General features: G+C 39.7%; 1 protein-coding gene across 8 annotated transcripts in view; it reads right to left on the bottom strand.

The window, feature by feature from the left end:
• The window catches only part of BMPER (BMP binding endothelial regulator), a 155088-nt gene that overhangs the window by 133463 nt on the left and 7049 nt on the right, over window positions 1-14576 (bottom strand). The gene's annotated exons all lie outside the window — the stretch shown is intronic.

Here is a 14576-nt window from a genome sequence, read left to right as displayed (position 1 = left end):
TTACTTCATCACATTTTTATGGGCTAAATCTACAAATATATGTTGTCCAAACAATAGTTACCTGTCATTGTATCTTTATTGCCTTCTGTGTCTGACATCTACTTACTCAGACTTTACACTGGAGACTTAGATAGTGGCAAATACACTGGTCTTGGGTTTGAGCCTGCTCTGAAAACTTTGAACAAAGCAGCCCTTGAGGCCATGTACTTCTTAAAGAGTTTAAAAAGCCCAATGGGCCTCCTAACTTACTCTGCAACAAGTCATATCCCATGAAGAAACTCACTTCTGTACAACACAAAAACAGGGCTAGATTAAAGAAAAGGGAAGGAAAAAAAAGCAAGGTCCCCTGCTGCTTTGTCTGGCCAGAATCATGTCTTTTACTGCCCATATCCTCTAAAGGAACGATGCTCTCATGATATATTACCCTAATACATCACCAAGTGACAGTTTTCTCATGATACTGTATCCTCAAAGATGTGATGCATCCCAGAAGCAGCAACACGAGATCTCAGCTGGAGGGGGCGGAGTGGGGGGGTAGGAGTGGAGGGGAAGGATTTTTTATTTTCTTCCACATTTTCAATCTACAATTTATTTCTTAATTTTACTTTGTCGGAAAAAAATAATAATAATAAAAAAACACTGCCAATCCCAGCTTCATAATCCAAAGGACTGTTAGAAGCTTCGCAGTAATAGCAGAGCTTTTAAACTGGAAAGCACCAAAAAAAAACCCTCTTCGCTTAATTGAAGTAAGTTTTGAAATAGGACCAAGATGCTTGAGGAACAACAACCAAACAAAAATAGTAGCCCAAAAGAAAGCAACAAGAGTCTGTTCTCTATTATAAAATTATGTAGGCAAGAAGCCTCCAGACACTGGTGTTTTAATGAACTTGCAAGTACGCTGAGTGCTGACTGTGCATTTGTTTTCTTATGCAATCTTGCCTGTGCTACACAGTGGTATTTGAGGAAAAAAAAAAAAAAAAAAGAGGTTATTCAGGGAGCAAGAGCATTTTGGCCAGGACTGTCTGAAGGGGGCAAGAGCTTTCAGGGTCTTTTTATGCTGCCTCCAGATCACAGGGACTCACTCCTCTTTGCTGCAGCCACTCTGTACTATTGATATGTGGGAGCATCTTCGTCCAGTTGCTGCCAGTGCAAGAAGGCTGAGGCCATGGGAAAACTTGGTCAGAAAAAGATATGCCACAATGATGTTTTATGTGACACATCTCATTCTACAAGTCTCTGCTTTAGATCCACCCAGATTCCTGATGGATGCAAAGCTTTACGGCTGTAAGGAAGAGTGTGGAATACACTGTTGGCCAAAATACTCCCCTTTGTTTTGACCAACCGCCTTGCCAAATCAGGTTTAGATTTTGACTTTCAAAGCTTCAGCCAACACTGTAGCTACTAGGAGAAAAAGCACATTTGGACTTGTGAACTAAGCAAAAGTGATATGGAAGTCATTGGGAGGAAACGAAAAGACAAAGCTGTCAAAGTCACTTTCGCAGTCCTTTAGTTGACTTTGACCATATTTTGTGGCCTGGCCCTTGCTGCTTTTGGGCGAGATGTAGCAGCCCTCATTCACAGCACTGCTCACTCAGCCACATGACAATACCGTTGCAGTCAATGAAGCCACCCACGCAAGTTCAGAGGTTTGAGCTGAGCTCTTCAGCACAGACACATGCACAATGCCCTATGTACTGGGTAGGCCCAGTTAATTATGTGGTTATTTTTAAACGTGGCTATGTTTGCTGTCCAAAATAAGAAACTAATATTGCACAACCACTTTCTGCTTGAAAAATCCAGTGGTTAAAACATGTTTTTGCATAATCTTTGCCTTGCAGGGACAGTTCTCACTTCTGAAATTTGAATTCCCTTCTTTCTGTTTTGCACATGTACAAACAAACAGATTCGTGAATGTTCAAAGCTGGTGAATCTTGACTATAACGACACATTGAATAGAAACAACGCACACAGATTTTTCTCAGCCTGTGTCCCCTTCACTCCTTCCTTTCCCCTTGCACTGCTGGAAGTAAATAAAATAAAATAAAATAAAACCAACAACAAATAAAAAACTATTTCTGACAAGTAAATGGAGCTGACATTAGAGCGAAACTATAAGGTGAATGGGGTATGCGCAAACCATTTGTCATCTTGACAAAGTGATTTTCAGTCACCAGTGGGACACTTTAAAGACATCTGAACAGTTGGCCTTGACCACCAGCATTTCTTACGGTTTATAAGGGGCCCCATGGGACCAAGAACATAACCTGCTTTTGGAGGCGCCTCCTGTAGTGGTACCTCTTGACGTAAAGGCAGTGTGATATATCAGGTGCCATTAAGATCTTTGCTAGCCGATTATATTTACATAAGTATGGAGTGCAGATAGCATCTTGTTAACCCAATTAATGAGACTCAAATGTCAGGAAAGGGATTATGCCTGGCTGGAAGTCCAGAGTGCTAGAAAGGCAGCCACAGATGATTTCATTGTGTGGAACAGCCCTGTTTCCTTTGAAGAGCGAGAGCTCAGGCAGCAGCACTACTACCCAGGCAGCCAGGAGGGAAACCACAGAGGCGGAGGAAAGATGGTCCAAAATCCAAAGGTTTCACACCTTTAGCATAAGCAGGACTCTTTATGATGAGAGACTTAAGTGCCGTGTAAAAATAAGAACCTGGGGCTAAACTGAAGAAAACTGAAAAGTATCCTCCTGAGGTCTTAGAAACTTTTTTATTAACTGTGCCTTACTCTGCAATAAGAGAAGGTCCTCATCACCGAGTCACAGCCTGATCTGCAATGGCACAAGTATAACATTTCATTACTTCACAGCAAGCAGTTTTTCTCCCACAGTCTCAAACTACTCAACTGTACGACATAAGAGGAGATACTCCTGTCATCCATGAGTGACTGCAGGTCAGAGCAGTGAAACCTGAAAGGCAAAGAATGAGGTACTTGGCCCCAAAATGGAGAAAGACTCAGAGTACAGCCTTGTACTCAGTACTTCCCATCAGCTCTCTGCTCAGCATGATGGCTATAAGAAACCCCTGTTCTGAGTTGTCTTCTCAATGGAGGACACAAGATAGTTAGCATGAGCTGCTTGGCCCAAAAGCCCAGTCTAAGCAGTAGCCAATGGGTTAACAGAAATCCTTTAATGATAACACTGTTTCACGGGCATGGCCACAAGCTGTCCACAAACACACAATAGTAATATTAAGTTTCCAGAAGATGCTTAAAATCCATTCACACCTCTGGTTCCAGAGTCATACATAGCTTTCTTGGAGTCATGTCACATCCATGGACTCAGCTAAAGCTCTGACTCACCAGTAGTCTTTGCACTGTCTTGTATGAAAGAGGCAATGCCCAACAAACAGGCTGGAGCTACCTAATCATCTCTCCAGCTGGCTGCTTTCCAGTGAACCTCCCTTTTGTTGTAGATGATTTGCTTTCTTTTTCCCTTTTTGGCTCCTACCTTTGTATGTTTCCATATGTGGACTGGTTTAATTATGTCAAGAAATCTGATAATATCAAAGATAGTCATTCTATACTAAAATAATTATATACAATTCTAGGCACAGAAAACACACCCTTCTTGTAACAACATGTACATAAAACCACTCTAATTTCTTACTACCATGTCCTAGAACTCTACTTTTTTTTTTTTTTTAATTTCCACTACAGATTGATTTTGGGGTCTAAGAGTTTTTGCTTGAGGATTAAGAAACTTTGCCAAGTTAAACTGGACAAACACAGATATTTTTCCAGAAGCTATACAAATTGTATGCTTCTTCTATTTCCTCATCGCTTTCATGTCAGACAAGCTCTGGTTCAGTATCAGCGTATTATGCTACATCTTAAATATCCCCATCAGCAAGTTTCTCCAGAAATGCTTAGTGCTTTTAGATCATAGGCCTTGGCCATACTTGTGTTAAAGAGGTTTCTTGCACTGCTGCACTGACAACATTTTAATGCATAATTTCAATTGTCCAGCCTTCCTTTACCCACGGCTTTTGCAAACAATCCATCCACCGACCCTTGGTTTACAGACTAAAAAGCTTCCATGCTTTGCATTCTGCCTGCCAACACCATTTTATTCATTTGTTTTAATCAAAAGCATTTGCCAGATTGAATCACCAGTCCACCTAACCCAATTAACTGCTCCAGCTCTCCCTAGAGCTGAGTATTTGGGGGTAAAATGCCAAATGTGAAAATGATCAGCCGTGCACTGCCATATGCAGAAGAAAATATTCTCTGTGAAAAGCAAATGATCAGCAGTCTCCCTGTACTAGTACAGCAAGTTGCCCTTACCAGCATTCTGGGTCCCACAGGCCATCCTTCAGCTAACAGCCCTACCTAATGCCTAGCCACACTGCCCAGTTCCTTCCTGCCCCAATGATTCCCAAGCAGCACAATCTGGTAGTGCTTCACTAAATGGCACCACCAAACCATAACCATCATGCAGCCCTCAGTGCTGTGGTTTATCAGCTCCTCTCTCCCACACTATCCCCCAGCCGTGCACAACCACTCAGACAGAAAAGGAGGAGACAACCTCAGGACGTCCAAGGTCTATTATTCTTCAGCCACTGAGAACTCTTAAAACAAACCAGAAAAACAGATGTCAATGTGTCATTCTTGCTGGCCACCAGAATAAATTCTGGTGGTTCCAAACTCTGGGACAGATCCAATTCCCATTGAAGCCACTTAACATAATTTAATATGAAGTTGCCAGGAACTGTTAAAACAACACACAACTTTTAACCAATGTGCTGTCAGAAATCTCATCTTCCTGGATGGGGCTGTAGGACACAACAGTTTGCATCCTCCTGGGCCTAAATGTCCAACCAACAGGAAGCTTCAACGTTGCAGGCTGGGTTTGATGCATACACAAGGCAGTGCCACCACCATGCAACTGGCTGCAGACACTTCATGGGAAGTAGACCTGCTCCAGAGTGAAATAGAGTATAATTGTGTCTATGCAGCTCTAAGGCAGAGTTAATAAAACCTGATACAATCTTTAACACTGAATCTTTGCAAATAGGTTTATTTTAAACAGGAACTGTAAAAAAATTGGGGTCTCAGTTGGTCCATGAAAATACCAGTGTGGTATTCTAAGTGGTGTTCTATCACACATCCATCCTTTTTGCTAACAAGAACAAATAGAGTTCCAACTCCAATGCTATTTAACATTAATGCCTTTTTCTGTAGCACTTTATGGCACAAATATATAACGCCTCCCTCTCTGAAAACTTGAAGAAAATACAAAAATTAAAACCACAGACAGGAGGTTGATGCATGGAACAGATGAGGAAATGAATCTAGTAACACCTAAAGAGGATGAAAATCATAGCATGTGAAGGCATATTATCTTTTTTTTCAGTGAGATAGCAGTATGCAGTCCTAGTTTAACAGCCTATTTCCCATTTTGGAGCACTATGTAAGGTAAGAGGATTCCAGACACTGGGGAAAACTGGGGGAAAGATGGAGGGAAAAAAGGCAAAAACTGGAAAAAGAAGTCTAACAAATAAATGGGAAGAACAGACAAAAAATCCAGGTCTCAGAAAGCACACAAGGTCAGCTCCTGAGGATGACAAGAGGGGATGGGGTCCATGCTGTACTCAGAGACAGGGCTCAGCACTTGATACAGCTGGATGCAAAATGATGCACAAAGCTAGATCTGACAAATGGTTAGACTAGGAACTTTTTAGCTGCAGCTTAATGCATGTGATGAAGAGGCCAAGAGGCCTCAGAGGAAGTAATTACAGCAGTTATTAGGTACAAAATGAGCAAGTACCAGTACGATAGTAATTTTAATAGTAGTATTACAGGTAAAAGCTTTTATACAATATTGTTTTTTTTCTTCACAATGGCCTTTTATTTGACCATAAGCTCAATATAAAAAGGTTGCATTTTCATTTGATTTTTGGTTGTTGCTTAATATTTTTCTTCCCTCAAAAATTTCTATTAAAACGTGATGGGGAAATAAAACCAGATATTTTGTGGGGAAAAAAATATCTATTTTTATACAGCAGCACAAAGCAGAACACCAGAAATACTGACACTGTGAACCATTCACTTACAGGACCATAATTCTTAAAAAGACCGTTAACAACTCAATGGAAGAAACTTGAAAGCTAATAAAAACTATATACAGGTAACCGTATGCTTTTAAAATGCCATTTTGATATTGGACCAGCTCTTTAATAATGTTTTTCTTATTGGCAATAAAAAAGTGCTTTAACTTAGGCTGATCCATTTTGCACTTATTGTAGACACATTCCAAAGACATTTGCAACTTATATTACATTTTTCCATTTAGTTTATGGCATTTTTGTGCCCTTCATACCTTTCCCCATATTATTTATACATTTTAAATATGTTCTTTTGTGTTTGAGCTCTCTGATCCATTAATTACACCAAAGAGAATCTCATTTCCATACTTGATGTATTGGATCTTCATCATCACTGCAGTGACATATCACCAGCGCTCTTCCAGGAGTGTTTTGCCAAGACCTATAATCAGTTCAGCACTGTGTGCATATATATGTTTGCTCAACGCAGCTGACTCTATGTCAGAAATGTGCAAGTAGTGAACTCCTCACTAGCCCATGTGGTCTGAAAACAACATGAAATAACTTCAAGCCTGCAGATTTCCAGAAAGGCTTAATCGCAAGCTGTCACATATGACTCTGCACTGTGTCTCCAAAATAAATGTCACGAGAAAGCATAACGAGCTGAGGGCATACATACCTACGTAGGGATATGCAAATTTCACCCACAATGACAAGTGTTTTGAGAGGTTTTACTTCAGAGTAGCTCTGGCCTGTTCCTCTGGCTGGACACCCAGTAGCAGTTGGAGCCCTTGTTGCAGCTCAGTTTCATAGAAATCACGGAAATGCTGGATGGATGGGACCACTGGGCCAGGCAGGAGAAGTGGGGCTGAGGGCATCACAGTGCTTTGTTCTGAAAGAAATCCTGCCTGCACACTCTGAGACCGCTCTGGGATGTGAAGCGATGTGCAGCAAGTGGACTTCAAAAGGGACGCAGATGGCACAGACACATTACACAGCTATACAATCCATATTCATTCATTCCTCAGAAGTGAAAATTACGTGGAGATGTTTCACATGGTACTACTTGGTCAGGGTGGCCGTATCTGTATATGGGACTACACTGACTTGAACATTGCCTCAACACCACTCATGTAACCTAGAGGATCAAGCCAGAGTCACCATCTTCTACCATCAGTAGTTTATGTCTCATTCTCAGACCAAAGCGTCATCTTACACACAAGCATCACATTAATTAAGAACTGAACCTACATGAGTCATACTTTAGGAGACCCTACCAAAACTGTCACCTCCAGAACAGATAATTATCCTGCTCAGGCTCTTGATTCAATTCACTTCACGCTTGCAAAACAATCTTCGTATACACGTATCGTTCCTTGGTCTCTGTGAGAAAGTACATATGGGACACCCAGTTGCACCAGACATGGAATTTTATCTGTTGTTTTTTTTGGTTGTTTTTGTTTTGTTTGTTTGTTTGTTTGTTTGTTTTCTGAGCTTATTTTGGGGTTGTTATGTTTGTCTGTTTTTTGTTGTTGTTGTTTTTCCCCTCCTCCTTTAAGAGATGGCATATACATCTGTATCTTTTTTTTTTTTTAAATTGGATAAAAACTAATAAAGCTTTCATCATGCTGGGGCATGTTTGGTGTTCCAGGAACCCTTTAAACACCAATCAAAACAATGCTCTCTTTTGCAGTAGTATGGGGTTGAAAACTACCAGTACACTACTGTATCTTATGCTTTTTTGTCTCTTTGTTTGTTACTTTTGTGGGTGAAGAGAAAGCTGATTATATTATGCAGTAATAAAGACCAAGAATATTTAAATTGAAAGAAGATGCAGTCTTGGTAGATTCTGTAGTTGATGTATGTAAACTATTGAAATTATATTAAATAAAATAGGTATGAAAGAATTGTTTGATGATTTTTTTTTTTTTAATATGCACTACTCCACTAAAAGTCATCTGGGCTGCATTATACCTTGACGCAACAACAATTGAATCCTGATGTACGAAAACACTGCCATCCTCACTGAACATGTGTCAAACACTTGCTCTCAGGCTAGTTATGCATTTTCAGCTTGTGTATTGTGCCACAGAAATCAGCTATGTTATAGGTAAAGAATCCTAGCAAATCTAGTAGCTTTTTTGCTTTAGCCTGTAATGAGGAGTTGGGTCTTTTACGGGGTACAAGGAGGACCGGGACAGAGGTTCTTTCTTCTATTTTTCGGTTTGTTGCACTTGGTTTCACTACCCAGTTGGTTCAAGCTAGGTAGAACACTACATCTTATAATGACAAATTTAACATAATTTTTTTTGTGACCAAAGGTCAAATTCTACATTGCACATTTGGATTTAAAAGCGGAAATTTAAACTACAGAATGATGTTTCTAGCTGAATAAAACTTATGCCAAGCAAAACTCTTGATTTCTTGCTTCCTGAGCTCCTGTCTCCAAACTTTTCTCAAGTTTCCAACACTTGGTTACACTTTCTGGCTCACATTTATTTCCTTCTGTTCTGGATTTTTGTGATAAAAGGTTGAGACATATGATTACCACTCCTCAGGTGCAGTTGGCAAGTTTGAGGTGCAGGCATGAGGGAAAGGGGGAAGGGAAAAGTGGTGGGGAATGGCACTCTTTTAGATGTGGTTTGTCACGATCACCACTGGCTTTTATCAGCTGTTTCTTTACACAACTCACTTTGTTCTAAAGTATTTAGGAAAAAAAGAAAAAAGACTTTCTCTCCGCAGAACACACTGAAGATAAAACCGTTCATTCTCCTGACAAAATAAGAATGATTTTCTGCCAAACTGAGATAAGCTCTTGCAATGTGCAGGACACCATTACCTAAGTTGCACTTATCAATTTCCTTGCAGTTCCTGGCTTCTCACCTATCACTTTCAGCTGGCATTTTTGATCCATTCATTTTAAAACTACATCCACCACTGGCCAGTGAACAGGTTATTCTCGGATCGCTGCTTGCTTCTGGCAAAATGTTCAGGGTTCATGCAGATGATGATACATGAGCACAAAATGGCACAGCTCTCCTCACCACTACCACCTATCATCATTGTCACTGCTGAGCTCATCTCACCTTCAAAACACCCCGCACTCAGAAGCTTAATTCAGGCTAAGTCAGTTCTGTGGGGTTTTTACATTTTCATCCTGTAATTATATACAGGTTCTCATTTCACCTATTTCCAACGGACTGTAGCATTTTTATGTCTTTTCCACACGTATGTTGAAGTATATATTTCTTGAAAGAAAATGCTATAATATCAGGTGTGAGACTACTTCTATTTTGAGTTTTAGATACCTTCCAGCCAAAAAGCTGTACCAACAAAAACTCTACTGCATTTGGTCATTTACTGTGCTGTACCAAAGTTGAACTTAAAATATTCCATGCCTATTTTATATGCTCACACAGATATAAAAGAAATGTAATCAAATGTTCCCCTGATTCTCCATTAATAGCATTTTCCCCTTGACATTTCAAAATCCTCAGTATTTATCTGCACTACAAAAAGTCCAAAACTTACCAAAATGTGGTAAATTTTCACATTTATGAAGTTCATTTTCTATTAGCACAAATTCACTCAGGCCTCTGTTACTCTCAGCATAATACTTTCACATCAGAAATATAAAGATCTGCATCTGCCAGACACGAAGAGTTTGGTTTCCCCAGACTGTGGAAGGTGTATAAAATGCTCCTATGGATTGATATAAACACATTTTTCCACAGATGTGTGAGAATATTTTAGAGGAGAATTTTTGCATTAGGTAGCCTAGTTATAATCCCTTGCAGTCTTAAAGCATTTAATGACTGGAATAAAAGAATCTATTACTCAAACTCAATCAATATAATTCTATTTTGAATACTATCAAGATTATATGTTTTTACCTATAATCCTCATGCCAATTCAGACAGATTCGTTAAAACCTAGACCTTTTCATTCAACTTCATAACCCAGTTTCACTACTTTGATTTTCTAAAACCAGCAGAACATGAGATTTTCTAACTACTGACCACTAAGCAAAAAATAACGTCACAATCACATGTTCTCTAACATTCATTTTTCCTACTGTCAAGGACCACATAATTATATGAAATAATAGTTCCCGTCTTTTTTTCTCTTTGGCAAAAATATTTTTTTTCTTCAGAGAGTTGGTTTGCATAGTCCTTGTCACTGCTTGTTACATCCAGCATTTCCTTTCCATTGTCCACCTTCCCTTGATACAGAGCTTGCTGCAGCTTACAGGAATCTTTTCCATCCCTGCATCTGAGAAGTCCTGAGCTATGAATGTGGTTGCAATGGGCCAGTCGACCATGGTATACTACATGGTATACTACCGTGGCACTTCACAAGCAGGACTGCCTGAATTCTTTATATGGCCTAACTTCAAAACAACAATTTTCCAACAAAACTTCCATGTGTCCATTATAACCATTAGTTCTAAGTATCAAGGATGCCAGCACTTTCTCCAGCTTCTGTGTATAAGAATGTATAATGTGAACACACAAGAAAGCAGGTACTTCCAGTTGCCTTCAGCCTGCTTTGTGCTATTCCAGTATCTCAAACCCTATGGAAAGCCAGGTGATGTGATAGCTTTCCAGAGATAACGTATCTCCTCAGAGATGCAGAACCACAGACATTCAAAGTGGAAGTGGGCACAAGACCAATGGCACACTAGCTCTAGTAAAGACATAAATCACAGTTCTCAAAACCTCTGGATCAAAAAGTCAGCTTTAATTTGCCTTTGCTCATCCACGTCTTAGAATAAGTTCAGGAGAGCAGATGCCAAAAAATGCACAGCCTGCCCATTGTCAGACAGACGAAAAGAAAATTAATGTATTAATACTGTGATTATACCACCCACATCCACTCATAAAGTGCAAGTGCATGAAGTGAAAGGGGATGGTTTTGTAGCCAAGCCATTAGAGCAGGAGTTAGGAGACCTGAGCTTTCATCACAGTCCCATAACAAATTCCTTCTGGATAAACCACAGTCTCTGAGTTTGATGTTTTTCTACACACACACACACACAGAGAGAGAGAGAAAAAAGCCAATTCTTGCAGACAGCTGTAATTAATGATCATTTCTTTAGAGACCAAATTCATCCATGTTTATTAAGTGCTTAGAGATGATTAGTTGGACAGTAATATAACAGCAGTAAAGTGTAATTGTAAAAGCTCATATTGAAACTATTGCTTTATGGATGTTTAAAATGACCATTTTTATGGGCATTATGACCATAAAAGCAAAGACATATAATTTATAACATAAGGATCTCCAGATTTTGATCTTGTCAAAACTTACCATAACAAGTAATCACACTCAATAGGCAAAAGCTGAAAGAACTTTATCAGCCTTAACTAAGAGGTAAAAGCTTGCAATGATTTTATTAGTTCTCATCTTTCCTACAAGAAAATATTTATATGTCCTGCAGCTTTGTAACAGTTTGACCGAGGGATCACAGGATATTAGTCTTATTTCTTCTGTATCACTAACTACAGATTTTCATCCAATTAATTCTGTGCAAAATTGCAAAGTCATAACCAAAACATACTTCTGATCTTATCATCACTTGAAAGCATCACAAAATGAAAAGTCTAGTATTAACTGTAGTGGCTTGTTCTGCTGATTTTTCTCACATACAGAGCTATAGTGTGTATACACGCACGCTCTTAGTCTTACCTCTCTTTCCTTATATTAAGGGCAAGCACCAGTGTTGTTCTGCGCAATCCATGTTTCAGTTTGAGAAGTGAGGATGTCCAAAACAGTGTTATTGCATGGTGGTTGCAGTGCCTTTTTATTAGAAAAGCATTACCTATACTTTAGAAGTGAATTATTTACTATGTGCTGCACACAAAATCTCCAGCACATTCTCCACTCCGAAATCCCATATCACCACAACTTCTCTTTCCACACGTTACAGCAGATGCTCATGAGTGAACTTATCTCATTTGGTAACTAGACCTGGCTGCCTGTAGAAGATCCCCAGCAGTGTCCCTTTTGTATTCAAGGTTCAGGGGTTTTTGCTACCAATAACTCTCAAACAGGACCTACAAGCTTTCGTAAAGCAGCACCCTCAGAAGCCAGCGTCTGTTCTACCTGTTATGTTCTTGTTCATGTTCCTACCATGAAAATCAGTCCACTTGGTCTCCGCTAATCAATGAGAATAGACAACTTTTCATTTCGGTCTTTCTACCAAGGCTTCTCAGTGGTATATAAGGAATTACAGTTGTAACTGCACTTTACAGACTTTGTTGAGTTATGGCAACTTACTCATAAACTAAGAGTTTACAGTTTTTACCACATTTGCTCTCAGAGTCTTACACCTTCCTTTGCCCTCCCAACTAATTTAGCCTGTCAAGAGAAACTGAGCTGGAGACTGCTTTGCTCATGCTGCTTCACTCTTTCTCCCTTGCTAGGATGCATCCCTGTGCTCTACAGACCACAACCTGCAGAGTCAGTTCTGCAAAACCCTTGATGATTAGTTTCCAGCATTTCAGTTCAGTCTTCTCTCATTTCTGAGATGGCAAAGACCTGGAAGGACATTATTTAGATACCCCTTTTCTTCTCAGAGCCATTCAGATTTCCATAACTAGTGTAGTTCTTTATGACAGCTTGCAGTTATGGAAAGGTATCACCGCAAGAGGAGACCTGTCATTATCCAATCCAGTTTTTCAGTTATTTTCTTTATTGTTGTGTTTAAGACAAGTGCCCTTTGTAGAATTTTCTGTCCCTTCTTGGGCAGCGATTGCTTTCTTCCCAGAACAACTGATTAAGTTCTCTTTTTAGTTGCTTGCTTCTTACAATATGGATATCCATCAGGTTTGCCCTTGTAGAGGATGATCAGTCTTCCAGAGAAAGTTCCTCACTGAATCACTGTTAAACAATCAATATTTCTAGTAGGGTGGAAGGAAACCTGGTTCTCTTTTCCCTCCTGCTCACAAATCACCACATTAATTCTTTTCTTTCTGCTCTCCCCAGTCCTGTAAAATTGATCTTTTCCCTTGTGGCAGGCCTGAACAAAGGTTTCAGCAATCGGCTGTCCAATAAACAATTGCTTCGGATGCTGCACAGTGTTAAAGTCAGTATCTCCACACCAGTTTCCTTCTCCTCTGCCAGGTCTCCCTGCTTCTAACTCAAGAAAGAGAGATCACATTTATCCTTTGGCAGAAATAAAATAGAGTGTATCCAATGCAGGTAACTGCAGTAACTCATTATGCATCTGTATTCCTAAGAGAATGTGGTATCTTTCTTGTGTTAAAGGGAACCAATACCCTCACTTGCCATTTCCCTAAAGCATAGCCTACAAACCACAAAGATTTAGAGTTCTTACATCCAATGTTTTTTGCACTTCTTCATATTCGTGCACTAAAAGGGTGCTCATTGATTTAATAAGCCAAGGTCTAGAGAGATCTATAAATATAAGAATTTTACCCTGATGCTTTATTGCCCTGATGCCCAAGACTGAACTTCTGCTCCTTCACAGATAAATTGCTTCCTCACTGGTTAACACCAGCTTCCATTAGCAAGAGTGGTGGCAGACATATTTGGGAAGGTGATCCATGATAAAACACAGCTTCATGTCTTTTTTTGTTTTCCCTTTGATTTCTCTACTCACCACATCCCACGCTCCTCCTTTCCCCACCCGGCTCTACTCAGAAGAATCAATAATTTATTCTTTATCACTGTTAGCTAAAAAGTTATCATTGGGCCTCACTTAAAATCTACAGAAGTCAGTGCAGTGACATGCATCAAACTCAGCAGGCTTAAGATTACAATTGCCAAAATTGCTTTCTAAAATGCAGTCTGAAACAATTCTTTAAGTCTTTTACAGGCTTATAATTATGTTGGCTAATAATAATTTTATTTATAGCAATAATAGAAGTGGGGGGTTCTCAATGTTTCAGTCCTAAAGTAGGAAAGATTCTGTACATTGAGTTACTCTGTAACTTCCCAAATGTAAAATGTAGTGCTTGCTGGTCTATACTTCTCTTTGCATCCAACAGCAAGTGAACGCTTATGGCTTTCTCTTAACTATATTGTGCAAAGTTTTATTTAGAATAACTATTTTTCAATAACTCCTAAGTGTTGACTTGTCCAGCTGAATTGCTCCCAAAATGCCTAACTGTGATGCAAAGTTAAAAGGAAAGGGAATGTTTCTCCCCAAAACGTGTGCGGCATTATTAACCACTGCATTCCCAGCACAATAGCCAGTGCCATCCTGGGAATAAAAAATCCTGGGATGCTTTTTTGATAAAAGCATCACCTGTTCTTTCACTGTCTTTGCATTACAGCACATATAGCCATGTTGTATCCTTCACCTTGTGCTCCTGTGCCAGCTCCTCAGCTGTTGGTGTGCAAAACTGAGCACGTGGCAGCTGCAGGCAGCAGCATTTCCTAACCCTACCTTTCACCCTCTTTTCTGAGCTACAGCCGAAGGTTTCTGCGACTGCCTCTGACTTTGTGAGAACAGTTCTCACTCTGAATTCACACAATATACGCAACTTCACAAT

Source organism: Cygnus olor, chromosome 2 (genome assembly GCF_009769625.2).
Source record: "Cygnus olor isolate bCygOlo1 chromosome 2, bCygOlo1.pri.v2, whole genome shotgun sequence".
Classification (NCBI taxonomy): domain Eukaryota; kingdom Metazoa; phylum Chordata; class Aves; order Anseriformes; family Anatidae; genus Cygnus; species Cygnus olor.
Note: the sequence above shows the minus strand (reverse complement) of the source record. Positions and strands in the feature narration are given on the sequence as shown.